We start from the raw sequence: 6,444 nt of genomic DNA on the forward strand, positions 1-6,444 counted from the left end.
TTTCTGTATATTAAGACTGCTACCCCGTACAATTCTACAAAATTAATGATGGTTCAGGATATTTTTTTTTTATTGATGTTGCTAATGTTTCTCATAATTTTTTTAAGTGTCTCCTTCATATGACAAACACTATAAATTGCAGGCACAACAAATATTGCTCAGCTTGATAAAAATGCCTTAGGGTTGTGCTGCAGTTTCAACAAGCAGTCATAATGTTATTTAATTAAACGTGCTGTAAAGATAATTTTCAGTTGTCAAAATCAGTGACATTGAAGCTGTGGCCATATGTATCATTGATCATGTGATCTTCCTGTACATTATCACTCTGTGCAATGTCACTTTTGTCGTAGTTGTCACCATCGGTAACTTTAAAGCTACATTCATATGTTGTATTGATTATGGAATCAGCCTTTTTAATTTCACTTACTATACTGTCACTTTTGTCACTATCAGAAACACTGAAGCTGTAGCCGTAAGTGTCATTGGTAATGACATTGATGTGTTCACTTTCACGTTTACTGTTGTAAACCGTGGTGGTATTTAAAGATAGGTTGTTTTTTTGTAATGTGCTAAGTGCTTTTCTTGGTTGACTTGTAAAAGGTTCTTCTTTGATAGAATTGTAGATTTCTGTATCTTCTGTTTCAGTTTGCTGACTTTTAGATTTTTTTGTAACATTTATGGGAAATTGATGATTATGGTTGCTTTTTATTTTCTTTATTAGGTAAACCAAAATAAGTAAAACAAACGCAAGCATACTTGTTGTTGCTGTCAGTATCGTTATCACCACCTTTTGATTGCTCTTTTCTGAAATGTTGTGTTGAGGTGTAGAAGGCTGTGGAGTTGTACTTGTATCTGTTTGCATGATATCTTTGACAGCAAAATCAATATAGTCTGAGATATTCTGAACATCAGTAAACGTAAGACACTTGATTGTGTAATTACGAGCTGGTAATTTCTTGAAGCATCCAATAATGTCACTGTTACTACTGTTCATCAATTTCTGACCATTTAATGTCCATTTGTAAATCTTGTTACCAGATCCACACCCAGAATGACATAAAGAGTACAGTATATCGCCAACATTTTCAGGAGTTACACACAGATTGTTGACTTTCACCATTTGTTGCGGGTGAACCTTCAAAATGAATGTGTAGCTTACAACCATCAACTTGACTTCGTCATAATAGTCTTTATATTTTAAAGAAAAACAGTAGAAAAATATTGCATCTCCAGAATGAACAGCTTTAAATGTATGAGTAAGATTTATAGGGCTTTTCATCAAATCATGGGACTGTGAAGTATAATATCCACCTTGAATCCAACCGATTGTAAATTCTTGTTGGATTGCACTTTGCCAGAATGGTTGCACTGTACATGAGATTGTTCCTTCTTCTTCCTCAATTATATGTGTTAAACCTTCACATTCCGCTGTACTCTTGTAAAATGAAGGTTGATTCAGCTGGACACCAGGAGAAGAAAACAGAATATATTCATTGTCATAATTTTGACATGTGTATATTCCTACATCTTGTTCATTGAAAGATATAAACAGTTGGCAATTGAATTTAAGTAAGTTCTCTTCGGCGTCATGAGCTTTATAGATATGGTACCCCGCATATTTCTGACCACTATGATAAGAATAAGAAGAATTTGTTTTAGTAATTATCCACACCTCCTGGTTCTCTGTACTTGATTGTTTGATTGCCACAGGAGTCAAGTTTGATCTGTATTCTTCAACGTGAACCCATTCCACACCACCTTTAGCACTAACATGGTTGATAACCAGCAATTTAAACACACCTAAAAGGATGAGATTGAGGACTGATGTAGACATCTTGTGTAATTCCTAGACGTCTTAGAATTCTGGGCTTAATATAATCGAATCTCTAGACACTTATGTATGTGTAGTATATGTAGTACAGTACCGGTATACTTTTTGAAACAAAATGCTGATCGTTAATTTACTGTATTTTTTATCTCTTCTTACTTTCAGTGTCATATACCCTAATACAAATTTTGCAGTTTCCATTCCTACTCCTACAAGGAAATACAATAATGTTATTATCATTTTCTCCTGTGCTCTAATGTTAGTTTTGGCTTTTAAAAAATACATTATTAAACATTCTCTATGGCAGTGCTGAGGCGGGGGTGGGGGGGGGGAGTGTGCAGACGGTTGATCGCACCCCCTTAATTGTATTAAAAAAATAATTGTTGCATTGTATTGTTGATATCAATCCGGTAAGATTTTTAAGGTATGAGAGTGCAATTTTCGGGCACCTAGAAGTCCATATTCTCACAATTATTTCCACCTCAGCCACACCAACCTTAGCAGTGGCATGCTTGATAACCAGCAAATGAAACACCACTAAACGGATGAGATTGAGGATTGATGTAGGCATCTTATATAATTCCTAGACATCTTAGAATTCTGGGCTTAAAATCTACTCTCTAGACACATGTAATTGTAGTAGAGATGTAGTACATTATACTGTTTGAAACAAAATGCTTATCGTTATTATTATCACTTCTTACTTTCAATGTCATGATATACCCTAATACAAATTTTGCAGTTTCTATTCCTACTCCAACAAAAAGGAAAGACAATAATTTTATAATCATTTTCTTCTGTGCTCTGATTTGGCTTAAAATATACATTATTTAACATCCTCTACGTCAGTGCTGGGGCGGATGCAGTAATATAAAAAACGGTCATGCAGTAACTTGAGTCATTAGAGAGTATTACATGAATACTTTCACTGACGCGTTCTAAAAATTGATCAGTAAAGAAATATTTGTGTGTCTATATAGATCAGGTGCTCAAATTAAACGTATCTTTAAACTTAAATTGTATGTGGCTTTATCAAAAATATTTTTGCTTATGTAGGCCTACCTGTATTGTCAACAAACACTGCCTGAAATCGTTTTAAAAGAGCTTAAAAACGTATTTTCTATGTCGCTTGTTCTATAATGCGCCTCATTCAGCGCACTCAGGAAATCCATGTTAAGTTTTTAAATGTTTTCCCACCTTTCTATAAAAGAATTGAATTTTTCGCTGTTCCAAAAATATCAATACAATATGTAATACTTGCTTCGAATCCTGTTTATGTACCATTTGGAAATCACAGCAGATGGATAAAGGGCGATAGTCTGATTCGATTTTGGAATGAATATCAACATCTGTTATTGAATTGAAAATGGTATTGTCACAAAGGATGATAGTCAACTTTTACCACGGCCTATGAAAGCAAAAAAACTATATATAAAAAAATTAATTAATTAATTTAAAAAAAAAATAGAACGTCCGGGATTAATTCTTCATGATCATTTCCATGATCATGACAAAATGGCATAAATATATGTGACATTTAGTAGACTTATAATTATTTAAATTCCAGGCTTTGGAATCACACAGTAAAATATAGTCGTCAAATCCATTTTATTATCATGGTAAAATCAGAATTATTCAAGATCTACATTACGTTCACACATTTTTCAGATCTGGAACATAAATTTCCTATTTCATATTACCAAAGAATATAACAAGATAGTGTTTTTAATCCCGTTTGTAGACATCTTGTATAGGCCTAATTCCTAGAATTCTTAGAATTCTGGGCTTAAAATCTACTCTCTAGACACAAGTAATTGTAGTAGAGATGTAGTACAGTATACTGTTTGAAACAAAATGCTTATCGTTATTATTATCACTTCTTACTTTCAATGTCATATACCCTAATATAAATTTTGCAGTTTCTATTCCTACTCCAACAAAAAGGAAAGACAATAATGTTATAATCATTTTCCCCTGTGCTCTGATTTGGCTTAAAAAAATTTACATTATTTAACATTCTCTATGTCAGTGCTGGGGCGGATGCAGTAGTGGGGGGGGGGGGTGTGGACGGTGGATCACCCCCCTTAGTTGTATTAAGAAAAATAATTGTTGTATTGTATTGTTGATATCAATTACCGGTGAGATTTTTAAGGTATGAGAGTGCAATTTTCGGGCACCTATTTTTTCCTTTCAGCCTCAACATTCAGGGGCGGATCCAGCCGGGCCACGAGAGCCTGTGGCCCCGTCATCCAACCGAAAGATAAAAAAGAGGGAGAGAAAATTGAGAGGAAAAAAGGAAGTGCACCCATTAGTGCAGTGGCGAAAGGAGAGCTCGATCATTTTATTACTTACAGTATTTTGAATTTTCTATTGATTGACGACGAAAACAACGCTATATATCCCTGACGCCGTTTTTTTCCCAACGATTCATAAATCAGGATGTAATAAAAGCCAAACAGACGAATACCTAAGATGTTTTTTTAGCAGAAGTACTAGAACAGCTACCAATGAACCATGCTTCAAAATGTCTTTTCAAATTGGTGTTTTTTCAATTTTGTTTATCTTGTTAGGCTTAAACCTTAATTAATACCATGCATGTGAATCAAGTGGTTGATCCGGGCACTACACCTCTCAAAAATCAGACTTAGGTTCAGGTATAGAGCTTTGCGACTCCCAGCATAGGAATAGACTATCGGTCCTTGATACCTTCGCGACGCCCGTGGGGGGAGGGCTGTCTGGGGAAATAATTCTGTCGAGGAACACTGCTCTAAAAAAGAATTTTACAGTCCAAGAGTGCTACACTTTTTTTTTTATAAGAACCAGTAAAATTTTGCTTAGGCTCAGTGTTCTTATATTTTGGCCAATTTCAGGCTCAAAATGTTCTTATTTTGTTCTTATTTTACACACTTTTCTAACACAGAGAATTATTATTGTACAGCAGTATACACTGTACTTGGAGGTGAAAGTGGTCCTGCAAAAAATGGCCCCTGAATGAAAAGCCCATCAAAAAATGGCCCCGGTTAAAAAATGGCCCCAAATGGGAGGTAGGTACACCTACTGTACTGTATTATAGAGGGTATTGCATAGTCACACCTACTGCACATAAGGTGCAGATATAATTTTTTGGTTTTTCTAGTTTGACATTTTTCCTCAGCCTCAATTTGTTCTTATTTTGTTCTTAATTTTTAAGCAATTCCAGCCTCAGTGTTCTTATAAAATGTGTTCTTATAAAAAAAAAAAAGTTTTTCCGAGCGTCTAGAGGTGCCTAGTTATTCTTAAATTTGCTCACCTCAGCCCCAACCATGATGACGCTGAGGTGGACGTGGACTCCATATTATCAATGTTCCCACACCCCTGTCATAACATTTCTGGATCCACTCTGCAACCATAGTGGTCCTGAGGTTGTGTGGATTCCACGCACCCCTACCGCCAAATCCTGCATCCGCCCCAGCAGTGCTGGTTGTGGTGATGGGTGTGGTCTTTGTTTTACTTATTAAATGTGAATAGCAATTTTGATACGTTTGAAACTTGGCAGAATGCAAGATTATTAATAACAAATCACAGAAGTAAACTGATGTACAGATGTAACAAAAGTTACATAATTCTTAAAATGTTTAGATGTTAAAACCTTAAAAATGTCTCCAACTAAACGTATTAATTCAACTAAATTAAAATGTATTCTTGTCAGAATATTCAGCAATATAAATATTGTATCAACAGCTTTAAGATATCCAGCTTCAAACTTAATTACCATAAAGGAACCACGCTTTACTCATTGTGTGTTATTCTAGGCCTGCTGATCGGGCCTAGCTACCCTACCTCTACAATCCTACAGTATTACGTGGTCAGGCTATCTCTTCAAGTTGTGGTTATATTATAAGGCTCTTTAATTTTTATTTTAATTTTAATTTATTTTTTTTTGCAGTTTTGTTTATTGAAATTCAAAATCTGGTTGCAAAATCTAAGATGATAGTGTTTACAAATCAAATGGTTTGCTTTAAGCTACTCTCCAAGGTTTTCCACACTTATTGATAGTTTTTTGCTCTTGTTTTGGCACCAACAATAGCCGCTTGCAACTGCATGCATTTGTGAAGTTCATATATTCGTTACATTCGAAGGCTTATTTAATCGATTTTAGAGTACAAAATACATATAATTGTTTTTCTCCCCAACGGATTATGTTTTTCTCCCTGACGGGGGGGGGGGGGGGCCCGGCGCCACCCCTGTTTCTTACTATTGAAACTGCATTACGATGTTCGGAACTTTGTATACAACTTTACCATTATCCTAATTTGTAAGGCTGTTGTATTTATAGCATACAGCTTAGTATTCTTATTCTCTAAATTTATTTATTTTTGAATTTTGTGTGCTTTTGCATCAGCAAATAAGTTAATAACATGATCAAAGTTAGCAATGTTTTCTGCTTCATCACGCTCAATACTAAGTAGTACCAAAGCAGATAGTCTCGCTTTTCCCATCGTGGCTCTGAGACACAGCAGGATGAGCTTTAGTCACATGTAGTCATTACAGCATAATATAAAAAACAAGAGAAAACGGTCAAAATGGACTGAAAAGAAATCGCAATCTATAAATTTGCCAATAAAAACAACTACATT

The sequence above is a fragment of the Anneissia japonica genome, unplaced genomic scaffold (genome assembly GCF_011630105.1).
Source record: "Anneissia japonica isolate Jap-2015-1 unplaced genomic scaffold, ASM1163010v1 scaffold2707_len876726_cov182, whole genome shotgun sequence".
In the NCBI taxonomy this organism is placed as follows: Eukaryota; Metazoa; Echinodermata; class Crinoidea; order Comatulida; family Comatulidae; genus Anneissia; species Anneissia japonica.